Genomic DNA, 13,246 nt, shown 5'->3' on the forward strand with positions numbered 1-13,246 from the left:
ATTTTGGATAAAAATCCAAACTCGCTCATCCATGTCTTTATAGACCTTGCGTTTTGCACTGGTCCAAACATTTGGTGGAGGAGGGATTATGATATGGGGTTGTTTTTCAGGGGTTGGGCTTGGCCCCTTAGTTCCAGTAAAGAGAAATATTAAGGCATCAGCATACCAAAACACTTTGGACAATTTCATCCTCCCAACTTTGTGGGAAAGGTTTGGGGATGGCCCCTTTCTGTTGCCACATTACTGCGCACCAGTGCACAAAGTAAGGTCCATAAAGACACGGACGAGTGAGTTTGGGGTGTTGGAACTTAACTGGCCTGACCTCTGGGATGACTTAAGCCCCGTACACACGTACCGATCGTCGGCTGAACGATCGGCCGTCTTTTGTCCAGGGCTGTCGTGTCTGTTGAAAACTGCAAAAGACTGCACACGAATTTTGTCGGCCAACAACAGCCGACTGCTGAAGTGATGTCATGTGATGGTTAACTTTCCTTGTCTTTTTTCTTTTCTGAGCATGCCCAGTATTGCAAATCTGCTGTCTGTCGGCCGAAATCTGTACTGACTGGCGAACAATCGGCCGTTCTGGTGTTGGCCAACAAAAATTTTAATGCTTGCAAGACAGATTCTGTTCGGCCGAAAATGCGCTGTCGGCTGTCGGAAGCATCATACTAACAAGCCTACAATCGGCCGATCGGTCGTCGGCCGAATATTTACGGCCGACAATCGGTACGTGTGTACGGGGCATTAGAGCGGAGACTGCGAGCCAGGACTTCTCTCCAACATCAGTGCCTGATCTAATAAGTGCACGTCTGAAAGAATGGTCAAACATTCCCATAGACACACTCCTAAACCTTGTGGACAGCCTTCCGAGAAGAGTTGAAGCTGTTATAGCTGCATAGGGTGGGCCAATTTAATATTGAACCCTAGGGACTAAGACTGGGATGCCATTAAAATTCATGTGTGTGTAAAGGCAGGCGTCTCAATACTTTTAACAATATAGTGCAGTGATGGCGAACTTTGGCACCCCAGATGTTTTGGAACTACACTTCTCATGGTGCTCAACTACACAGCAGAGTGCATGAGCATCATGGGAAATGTAGTTCCAAAACATCTGGGGTGCCAAGGTTCGCCACCACTGCACTATATTGTCAAAAGTATTGGGACGCCTGCCTTTACACACACATGAACTTTAATGGCATCCCAGTCTTAGTCCATACGGTTCAATATTAAATTGTCCCACCCTTTGCAGCTATAACAGCTTCAACTCTTCTGGGAAGGCTGTCCACAAGGTTTAGGAGTGTGTCTATGGAAAGCCTAAATGCACATTTTGATATGTGATATGGTTACTGCCGGCGGCAACAAGGTAAAGAAAACCTGTATTGATTGTGATGCAATATAGTGTATGTGAACCGAGTCTTAGGATACCTAATACAAAAAAAGCAGATGTAAATAAGGAAAAAAAGGAGTTTTTGACAAATCTTTTATTAAAAAAAAAAGTAGTTTTAAAAATCCATGTGGTCATATCAGGTCAATGATGTCAGCAACTGCCCTGCTCCATTGTTAAAAGCATCTGAGGGACAAAGAATTCCAAACCCGCACCTGATTGGGTCAACAGCCTTTGGCGGTTTTCTGTGGATTCGGGAGGAACGGTGCTCAGCCCAATCCTTAGCTCATCACTACTCTTTCATTTTTTTTTATGTTTTGTAAAACCTACCTGGAGTTCAGCTTTAAGCCCTCGTTCACATTAGGTCGCTCCGACTTAGGGGGCGACCTGTGAAGTCGCGTGCACCGCGACTTCGGCACGACTTGCACGGACTTCATAACATGAATGTCTATGCAAGTCGCCTCCAGGTCGCCCCGAAGTAGTACAGCACCCTTTTTCTAAGTGTGTCGCTCCTATTAGAACGGCTCCTGTACTACACAATGGGAGCGACGGTGCACGACTTGTCAGGCTGACCAAGTCGCCTGACAAGTCGTACCGACACTAAGAGCCGGTTCACACTAGCGCGACTTGTCAGACGACTTGTCAGCCTGACAAGTCGCGCTCCCTTGTGGTCCATTGACCGCTACAGGACCCGTTCTAATAGGAGTGACACAAGTCGCTCCGACTTAGAAAAAGGGTCCTGTACTACTTTGGGGCGACCTCGGAGCGACTTGCATAGACTTTCATTATGTGAAGTCTCTGCAAGTCGCTCCAAAGTCGTGGTGCATGGTAATGCACAAGTCGCCCCCGAAGTAGTAAGGAGTCGTGTCGCCTCAGTGTGAACCGGCTCTAAGGCTGCATTCACATGTCAGCGTATGGATCGCGGCGCGATTCTGCCCGCGATCTGGAGATTATTGCAAATCGCGGGACGCCTGTGCGTTGCCCGTGATTTGCAATAGCACCCCAAACGCTGAGCGATGTTGCCGCGATTTCCGCCTGCCGAATCGCGGTAACATCGCGCAAAAAAAATCACGGGACTCATTACGCCCAAAAAAGTACAAGAGCTTCTTTGGAGCGTATTGCGTCCCGCGATTTTTTTTGCGCGATGTTACCGCGATTCGGCAGGCGGAAATCGCGGCAACATCGCTCAGCGTTTGGGGTGCTATTGCAAATCACGGGCAACGCACAGGCGTCCCGCGATTTGCAATAATCTCCGGATCGCGGGCGGAATCGTGGCGATTCTGCCCGCGATCCATATGCTGACATGTGAATGCAGCCTAAATGCTTTTTCGTTATTGTTGTGTATTGCTACATTGTTATTCAGCCCAATACAGACTATAGTTCAAGTTCAGATTTCTCAACTTTCTTTTTTTTTCCCATGGTGAACACATATTCTAATCAGATACCCACAATGCCTTGCAGCACCTGCATAATGTTACTCATTTTCCTAACAATGACCAGATTTCAATAGATCAATAACGCTTCTCCTCTCTCCTCTCCCCCTTCAATGAAGGCAGGAAAATTTAACGTCCACCCTCCGGGGGTTTTATCCGAGGCTCTGTTGTCATAAAAAATAATCTATCCTTATTGCCTATTTAACCGAAGGAATTCCATTCTCAGTGAGAGCTGCCACTTCCTTAAGAAATGTTCATAAGAGGAGCCCGGTTGTATGAGGTAAAATTCCAAGAAAGTCTTTGTCTTGCTAATGAAAGAGCGGACAATCGGGCCTCCAGCTGAGCTTGTGTGTTTCCTGTCCAGTTAAGGAGCGCTTTGGCCCACAGGAGGAGAATGGAAGCCATCAATAAGGTCTTAAGAAGTGCCTCTTCAGAAGACACGCGGGTCAGGGGCCTGCGCAGTCCTAACCCAACGCAAATTCCTCTTTGAGAGAAGATGAAAGAATTTCTGTGAAGCTATTAAACTGCGAGGAAGCGGCCGTGGCCGTGAAAGGCCACTTGTATGGATCAACGGGCAGGACATGTTAGGGCTGCTACTAAACGGGAGCTGACAAACCAGATTATGGAGTAAAAGGAACAAGATTTGTGCCTCTCTCGCTGGCCTTTGTTTGACCATCAGAGTCTGTTAATGCACAGAACCTTTTATAGGCAGAGCTGCTGGTCGGAGACAGCTTTAAGGGACAAAGATCGGAAGGCCCAGTTCAAACAAAAAACTTGCGTTGTGCTTCAAACTCTACTTTATATTCTGCATTTGGATAAGAACAGGAAAAAAAGTTAAAAAGGCTTGTATAGTCAGGAAGACCATTTTTACCGCCATTATTTACCGGCGTATAAAACGGACCTCAATTTTAGGAGGGAAATTTCAGGAAAAAAAGTTTAAATTTGAAATAAACAGCTTTGAACTCAGAACTTTTTTTTTTAAATCAAATGCAGCCTCAGCAGTGCCCATGAGTGCAGCCTTGCCAGCGCAGTGTCCTCTATTGCAGCATCCCCAGAGCAGTATTCTTTATTACAGCCTCTGAGTCGTCAGCGCAGTGTTCTTTATTGCAGCTTCGCCAGCGCAGTGTCCTTTATTACAGCCTGGCCAGCGCAGTGTCCTTTATTACAGCCTGGCCGGTGTTCTTTATTGCAGCCACACCAGCGCAGTATCCTTTATTGCAGCCTTGCCAGCGCAGTGTCCTCTATTGCAGCATCCCCAGCGCAGTATCCTTTATTACCATACTTGTATAAAGTACTCGAAACCCATACTTGAGTAAAAGTACAAGTGCTCGATCAAAAAGTGACTTGAGTAGAAGTGGAAGTGCTCGATCAAAAAGTGACTTGAGTAGAAGTACTAAAGTATTCAACATTTTTTGTACTTAAGTATTGCAAGTGTTTTTTTTTTTAAAATTTTGCTACTGAAGTACTGAAAGTAAAAGTACCAGTACTGTGTTTTGTAGTTATTAAAGAAAGAAGTCAAAAGTTTGAACATCATATTGTTTTTTATTATTTCAAATGATTAACCTAAAGGACAATCGCAATTCCTTTGGCTGTAACTTTTTGTAAACAAAAACAGATAAAGTATGTCCCTCCCTTTGCCCTTTAAAGCATCCCTCCTTCTCTTCCCTGCATGTTTTTTTTTCTCCACAGCTTATTGGTGCGCAAAATCATATATAAACCAATGTGATATACAACAATATATTCCAATAATGAAATAAAGGAAGAGTGTATGAAATCAAAGTAAATAAAAAGTCCATATATATATAATGCCATAATACCATATATATGTGACAAAACAAGATGAATATATTTTCAAAAGTGCAGAAATCAAACAGGACCTATTCCAAATAATAGGTGCAGACTCTCACCACCTTGTGGATTTCCCCCTTACCCGGTGGATGAAGGTAAGTGCAAAATAATATCCAAATAGACTCTTCCAGTGAAACAAAACTGCAAAACCTGTGCTCTCAACTTCCAGTGAAAAAAGCAAAATCAGCCTCTTAGCAGAAAAAAGGTCTATGTACGCTTGTGACTCTCCTTGGTTGGGGAGGTTCTCTTTCCCCTTAACAGCAGATATGTAGACAATTTTATTTATACATACAGTAGCATTTATTTTCATATGCGCTGATTTACAAATGACATTATACACATTTTTTTGAACTTCATGAAACCTGCCATCTACTGTTCTGGCAGTGGTAATTTTTATAATAGTAACGAGTAACTATGCAGCACAAAAAAAAAATATCAGAGTAGAAGTATTGAAATCATTGAAAAAATGTAGTGAAGTAAAAGTGGAAGTAGGAGAAAAAAATTCTACTCCAAGAAAGTACAGATACCGCCTTTCGGTACTTAAGTACAGTAGTGAAGTAGTTTTACTTAGTTACTATACATCTCTGTTTATTACAGCCTGGCCAGCAGAGTGTTCTTTATTGCAGCCTCGCTAGCGCAGTATCCTTTATTGCAGCCTCGCCAGCGCAGTGTCCTTTATTGCAGACTCACTAGCGCAGTGTCCTTTATTGCAGCCTTGCAAGCGCAGTGTCCTTTATTGCAGCCTCGCCAGCGCAGTGTCCTCTATTGCAGCCTCGCTAACGCAGTATCCTTTATTGCAGCCTCGCTAGCGCAGTATCCTTTATTGCAGCCTCGCCAGCGCAGTATCCTTTATTGCAGCCTCGCCAGCGCAGTGTCCTTTATTGCAGCCTCGCCAGCGCAGTGTCCTTTATTGCAGCCTCACCAGCGCATTGTCCTTTATTGCAGACTCACTAGCGCAGTGTCCTTTATTGCAGCCTTGCAAGCACAGTGTCCTTTATTGCAGCCCCGCCAGCGCAGTGTCCTTTATTACAGCCTGGCCAGCGCAGTGTCCTCTATTGCAGCCTTGCAAGTGCAGTGTCCTTTATTGCAGCCTCGCCAGCGCAGTGTCCTTTATTGCAGCCTCGCCAGAGCAGTGTCCTTTATTGCAGCCTCGCCAGCGCAGTGTCCTCTATTGCAGCCTCGCCAGCGCAGTGCTCTTTATTGCAGCCTCGCCAGCGCAGTGTCCTCTATTGCAGCCTCGCCAGCGCAGTGTCCTCTATTGCAGCCTCGCCAGCGCAGTATCCTTTATTGTCTAAACCGCTGGCAACAAAAGTGAGTACACCCCTAGGTGAAAATGTCCAAATTGGGCCCAATTAGCCATTTTCCCTCCCCGGTGTCATGTGACTCGTTAGAGTTACAAGGTCTCAGGTGTGAATGGGGAGCAGGTGTGTTAATTTTGGTTTTATCGCTCTCTCTCTCTCTGGTCACTGGAAGTTCATCATGGCACCTCATGTCTAAGAACTCTCTGAGGATTTGAAAAAAAGAATGGTTGCTCTACATAAAGATGGCCTAGGCTATAAGAAGATTGCCAAGACCCTGAAACTAAGCTGCAGCATGGTGGCCAAGACCATACAACGGTTTAACAGGACAGGTTCCACTCAGAACAGGTCTCGCCATGGTTGACCAAAGAAGTTGAGTGCACGTGCTCAGCGTCATATCCAGAGGCTGTCCTTGGCAAATAGACGTTTGAGTGCTGTCAGCATTGCTGCAGAAGTTGAAGAGGTGGGGGGTCAGTCTGTCAGTGCTCAGACCATACGCCGCACACTACATCAAATTGGGCGCATGGCTGTCATCCCAGAAGGAAGCCACTTCTAAAGATGATGCACAAGAAAGACTAAGGACATGAATTACTGGAACCATGTCCTGTGGTCTGATGAGACCAAGATAAACTTATTTGGTTCAGAAGTTGTCAAGCGTGTGTGGCGGCAGCCAAGGGAGGAGTACAAAGACAAGTGTGTCTTGCCTACAGTCAAGCATGGTGGTGGGAGTGTCAGGATCTGAGGCTGCGTGGGTGCTGCCGGCACTGGGGAGCTACAGTTCATTGAGGGAACCATGAATGCCAACATGAACTGTGACATACTGAAGCAGAGCATGATCCCCTCCCTTTGGAGACTGGGCCACAGGGCAGAATTCCAGCATGATAACCACCCCAAACACACCTCTAAGATGACCACTGCTTTGCTAAAGAAGCTGAGGGTGAAGGTGATGGACTGCCCAAGCATGTCTCCAGGCCTTAACCCTATTGAGTATCTGTGGGGCATCCTCAAATGGAGGGTGGAGGAGCGCAAGGTTTTTACCATCCACCAGCTCTGTGATGTCATGATGGAGGGGTGGAAGAGGAATCCAGTGGCAACCTGTGAAGCTCTGGTGAACTCCATGCCCAAGAGGGTTAATGCAGTGCTGTAAAATAATGGTGACCACTCAAAATATTGACACTTTGGGCCCAATTTGGACATTTTACTTAGGGGTGTACTCACTTTTGTTGCCAGCGGTTTAGACATTAATGGCTGTGTGTTGAGTTATTTTGAGGGGACAGCAAATTTACACTGTTATACAAGCTGTACACTCACTACTTTACATTGTAGCAAAGTGTAATTTTTTCAGTGTTGTCACATGAAAAGATAGAATAAATATTTACAAAAATGTGAGGGGTGTACTCACTTTTGTGAGATACTGTATATACCTGTATAATTCTTTTTTTAAATTGTAATAAAAATATTGAACAAGAAGCTGCAAGTCAGATAGAGCCTGCCTCATTTCCTGGCTTGAGAACGTTGAGCTTCACCTAGCCCTTTCCTCCTCATCCTGACTGTCCCTGACCCACCCCATTCTTTCATTGGACTTCAGTTCTTTCAATTATGGAGGCTTTGTGTCACTTGTAGATGTTCCCTAGGGCAGTCTGCTGATTATGGGAAGCTGTGTGGAGCCCATCAGCCGTGATCTGCCTGCATTGCAGAGAAAAGCACAGAAACCCATTGATGAAATGCATGAAGGTAAAAAAAAACCTTCTCTATGCAGCAGCCCCCCCCCCCCCCCAGCTCCCCAATACTCAGCTGAGCTCGATCTTCCTCCAGTGCTGTGCATGAGAGCCTCAGCTCTCCGGGGACTCTCCATCCTCATTAGGCTGAGACATCAGTCACAGCTTATTGAGCCAATGAGGAGAGAGGGGGTGGGGCCGAGCCATGGCTCTGTGTGTGAATAGACACGCAGAGCAGCGGCTTGGGAGCAAGCCTGCCTGGGTGCCCCCATTGCAAGCTGTTTGCTCTGGGGGCATTTGGCAAGAGGGAGGGGCAAGAAGCACTGGCGGGCGACCCCGAGAAGCCACTTCAGACCTGCAATAGTGTGAACCAGGCCTTAGAATAACATTCTTTTTAACGCATTCATTTTATTCCCTAGGGCCTCTGCTTTCAGAATACATATTGAGTCTTTACAGAAGTTTTCAGTCTGTATTGCACATTTCATCATGCATGTAAAAGGGTTAAAGGCGCAGACTCTTGAAATCGTATTTGCAGACAGGAAGTATTTGTAACTTTCACACACTGTATTCTGGATTCTTGTATCATCTGGGCTCTTCAAGTCATTAATGAATCCTCCTGAGTTCACTTAGAGAACATGACTTGGCTGCTAAGAGCACACAGCCTAAAGACTCTGCCAGTCTCTAAAAAAAATGTGTATTTAAAGTACCCTGAAGGAAAAGAGGTTTTATACTCATTTCTCCTATCTCCTACCTCCCCTTTGTTGTAGCTGCAACACTTCCAGGCATGCTGGGTTCCTATGTCCTTGCTAAGTACTGTGGTTCCATCATCTGACCCCTACATCACTTTAGGATAGGGTGACCAAAACGCCCCTCAATCCGGGGACTGTCCCCAGATTGAGGACACTGTCTGTCCCTGGTTTTATTCCCGGATTCATGGCAGGAATAACGTAGACAGGGCATCCCATGCTGGCAGAGAAAAAAACCTGGTGGCTCAGATGGTGTCGCCCCCTGCTGGACGATCTCACTGCCGCTCCTGCTGCTGTTCAGTGGAGGAGAGGCAGAGCCAAAAATAGACTGTGTGGAGGGCTGAGACCGGGAGGTGAGCAGATGGGGGGGGGGGGTCTGTTTGTACACAGGGGAGGGCAGTGGGGGAGCAGGGGAGGGGTCAGAGCTGCTGCAGTTGCATGGAGAGATGGAGAGTTTAGCTGTTGTGGGGGGAAGGGCTAAGAGGTGGCTGCAGAGATAATCTGTGAGAGAAGGGTGCAGAGGCAGGGGCGTTGCTAGGTGGTAAAAAGACCAGGGGCTGTAAATTTGATAACCCCTCCCACAAGTCCCACCCAAGCTCCACCCAATACCCGCCCCCTCACCCCTGCCCAATGCCCCACCATAAAATGACTCAGCCTTCACAGCTATAACAGGCACAGATGTTGGATGAGAAGCCCTGACCTCACAAATGTGCTTCTGGAAGAATAGAATCCGAATAGTCAGGGAGGGAGAGAGGGATAAAGAGAGAGAGAGGGATAGAAGGAGAGAGAGGGATAGAAGGAGAGAGGGGGGAGAGGGAGAGAGAGGGATAGAAGGAGAGAGAGGGATAGAAGGAGAGAGAGGGATAGAATGGGAGAGATGGGGATAGAATGAGCGAGAGGGATAGAAGGAGACAGAGGGATAGAGGGATAGAAGGAGAGAGAGGGATAAAGAGAGATACAGGGAGAGAGGGGGAGAGAGAGGGAGAAAGAGGGAGAGGGATAGAGGGATAGAAGGAGAGAGAGGGAGAGAGAGGGATAGAGGGAGAGAGAGGGAGAAAGAGGGAGAGGAATAGAAGGAGAGAGAGGGAGAGAGAGGGATAGAGGGAGAGAGAGGGATAGAAGGAGAGAGAGGGAGAGAGAGGGGTAGAAGGAGAGAGAGGGTGAGAGAGGGATAGAAGGAGAGAGAGGGATAGAGGGAGAGAGAGGGATAGAGGGAGAGAGAGGGATAGAAGGAGAGAGAGGGATAGAAGGAGAGAGAGATAGAAGGAGAGAGAGGTAGAAGGAGAGAGAGGGATAGGAGGAGAGAGAGGGAGGGATAGAAGGAGAGAGAGAGGGAAGGAGATTGAGGGAGAGAGAGGGAGGGAAGGAGAGAGAGGGAAGGAGATTGAGGGAGAGAGAGGGAGGGAAGGAGAGAGAGGGATAGAAGGAGAGAGAAGGATAGGAGAGTGATAAAAGGAGAGAGAAGGATAGAAGGAGAGAGAGGGATAGAGAAGGAGAGAGAGGGATAGAGAAGGAGAGAGAGGGATAGAGGGAGAGAGAGGGATAGAGGGAGAGAGAGGGATAGAGAGGGAGAGAGGGATAGAGAGGGAGAGAGTGGGAGAAGGGGAAGTAGTGATAGAGAGGGGGAGGGGGGTAGTAGTGAGAGAGAGGGGGGAAAGTAGTGAGAGAGGGGGGAGGGGGTGGTAGTGAGGGAGGGGGTAGTAGTGAGAGAGGGGGAAGTAGTGAGAGAGAGAGAAAGAGAGAGGGGGAGGGGTAAGTAGTGAGAGAGGGGGGATGGTGGAACCCTTTCACCACCAGGAATGCATACACATATGTATAAGCTCACAGTCTATAGCATAATCTGCCCACATAAGTCTCTCATATGAACAAAGCTTGTCATTAAAATATCATAAAATGAATTATATAATAAATAAAATCCACCAAAACAGCAGAATTAGCTTAAAAGTCCATAACTGCTAAAGAGTCCTGGGATGATGACTAAACGTGCAGATGTAGTACTGGATCACCAATGCATGCCACCACCGTGCTCAGAGGGGGAGTAAAAGTGCAAACTCACCAACACTACTGGCTTAGCCACTCTCGTGACCAAGCAAACGAGCCAAAAAACAATCACATCCACCTGGACAGATCCTGGGTAGCCAAAATGATGGGTGATCTCACAGTGCTCCAAATCATGTGGAAGAAAAAAGAGCTCCACTAGTGTGATAACGTCTAAACAACTTTATTCACATCCACATTTAATAATATTGCACTCACATCTTAGTAGCACATCCATCGCACGAGGATTAGAGAAGGAGAGAGAGGGATAGAGAAGGAGAGAGAGGGATAGAGGGAGAGAGAGAGATAGAGGGATAGAGAGAGAGAGGGGGGTAGTGAGAGAGTGGGAGAAGGGGAAGTAGTGAGAGAGAGGGGGAGGGGGGAAGTAGTGAGGGAGGGGGGAAGTAGTGAGGGAGGGGGGTAGTAGTGAGAAAGGGGGAGGGGGAAGTAGTGAGAGAGGGGGTAGCGAGGGAGGGGGGTAGTAGTGAGAGAGGGGGGTAGTAGTGAGAGAGTAGGGTAGTGAGAGAGAGTAGGGAGGGGGTGGTAGTGAGGGAGGGGAGTAGTAGTGAGAGAGGGGGAGGGGGGAAGTAGTGAGAGAGGGGGAGGGGGGAAGTAGTGAGAGAGGGGGATGGGGTGGTAGTGAGGGAGGGGGGTAGTAGTGAGAGAGGGGGAGGGGGGAAGTAGTGAGAGAGGGGGGTAGTGAGAGAGAGGGGGGAGGGGGTGGTAGTGAGGGGGTAGTAGTGAGAGAGGGGGAGGGGGGAAGTAGTGAGAGAGGGGGTAGTGAGAGAGAGGGGGGGAGGGGGTAGTAGTGAGAGAGGGGGATGGGGGAAGTAGTGAGAGAGGGGGTAGTGAGAGAGAGGGGGGAGGGGGGTAGTAGTGAGAGAGGGGGAGGGGGAAGTAGTGAGAGAGGGGGGTAGTGAGAGGGAGGGGGTAGTAGTGAGAGGGGGGGTAGTAGTGAGAGAGAGGGGGAGGGGGTAGTAGTGAGAGAGGGGGAGGGGGAAGTAGTGAGAGAGGGGGGTAGTGAGAGGGAGGGGGTAGTAGTGAGAGGGGGGGTAGTGAGAGAGAGGGGGGAGGGGGTGGTAGTGAGGGAGGGGGGTAGTAGTGAGAGAGGGGGAGGGGGGAAGTAGTGAGAGAGGGGGAGGGGGTGGTAGTGAGAGAGGAGGGGGTAGTAGTGAGAGAGGGGGAGGGGGGAAGTAGTGAGAGAGGGGGGGTAGTGAGAGAGAGGGGGGTAGTGAGATAGAGGGGGGGTAGTAGTGAGAGAGGGGGGGTAGTAGTGAGAGAGGGGGAGGGGTAAGTAGTGAGAGAGGGGGGTAGTGAGAGAGAGGGGGGAGGGGGTGGTAGTGAGGGGGTAGTAGTGAGAGAGGGGGAGGGGGGAAGAAGTGAGAGGGGGGGTAGTGAGAAAGAGGGTGGTAGTGAGGGAGGGGGGTAGTAGTGAGAGAGGGGGAGGGGGGAAGTAGTGAGAGAGGGGGAGGGGGGTGGTAGTGAGAGAGGAGGGGGTAGTAGTGAGAGAGGGGGAGGGGGGAAGTAGTGAGAGAGGGGGGGTAGTGAGAGAGAGGGGGGTAGTGAGATAGAGGGGGGGTAGTAGTGAGAGAGGGGGGGTAGTAGTGAGAGAGGGGGAGGGGTAAGTAGTGAGAGAGGGGGGTAGTGAGAGAGAGGGGGGAGGGGGTGGTAGTGAGGGGGTAGTAGTGAGAGAGGGGGAGGGGGGAAGAAGTGAGAGGGGGGGTAGTGAGAAAGAGGGGGGTAGTGAGGGAGGGGGGTAGTAGTGAGAGGGGGGTAGTAGTGAGAGAGGGGAGGGGGGGTAGTAGTGAGAGAGGGGGGGTAGTGAGAGAGGGGGAGGGGGGAAGTAGTGGTAGGGGGATAGTAGTGAGAGAGGGGGAGGGGGAAGTAGTGAGAGAGAGAGGGGGGTAGTAGTGAGAGAGGGGGAGGGGGAAGTAGTGAGAGAGAGAGGGGGGTAGTGAGAGAGAGGGGGGAGGGGGTGGTAGTGAGGGGGTAGTAGTGAGAGAGGGGGAGGGGGGAAGAAGTGAGAGGGGGGGGTAGTGAGAAAGAGGGGGGTAGTGAGGGAGGGGGGTAGTAGTGAGAGGGGGTAGTAGTGAGAGAGGGGAGGGGGGGTAGTAGTGAGAGAGGGGGGGGTAGTGAGAGAGGGGGAGGGGGGAAGTAGTGGTAGGGGGATAGTAGTGAGAGAGGGGGAGGGGGAAGTAGTGAGAGAGAGAGGGGGGTAGTAGTGAGAGAGGGGGAGGGGGAAGTAGTGAGAGAGAGAGGGGGGTAGTAGTGAGAGAGGGGGGGTAGTGAGAGAGAGGGGGAGGGGGGCAGAGCCAGTAACACTTACCAAGTCCAGGAACCGGCGCTGACACCATCCATCCATCCATCCCATAGTTGCCAACATTTAAAAAAATTTCCAGGGACACTTTGCAGCACAGCTATCACTTACCACACCCACTTCCCTGAAGCTCCGCCCACTCTGCATAATTAATCTCGCCTACTTATCAGAATATAGAGTCTACTCAATACAGAGAGAATTATAGGAGATTCAAAAAGGGAATTTCAAAGTTAAGGCCACAGTAGCAGAGTTGGAATAATTCTCCCATTCAGCTGCGATTAACAGGCGCTTCCAGGGACAATTTAAATTACCTGGGACAGGCTCCTATTTGCTGGAAAAAAGGGACAGTTGGCAAGTATGCCATCCCGCGGCTGAATCCTTCCTGCCTGTCCAGCTTCAGTCAGTTTCTCTGATGGCAGGGAGGTGGGTGGAGCCAATTTCAGGCACGCTCTGAATGCTGGGGGA

Source organism: Pelophylax lessonae (assembly GCF_965119305.1).
Source record: "Pelophylax lessonae genome assembly, chromosome: 5".
NCBI lineage: Eukaryota > Metazoa > Chordata > Amphibia > Anura > Ranidae > Pelophylax > Pelophylax lessonae.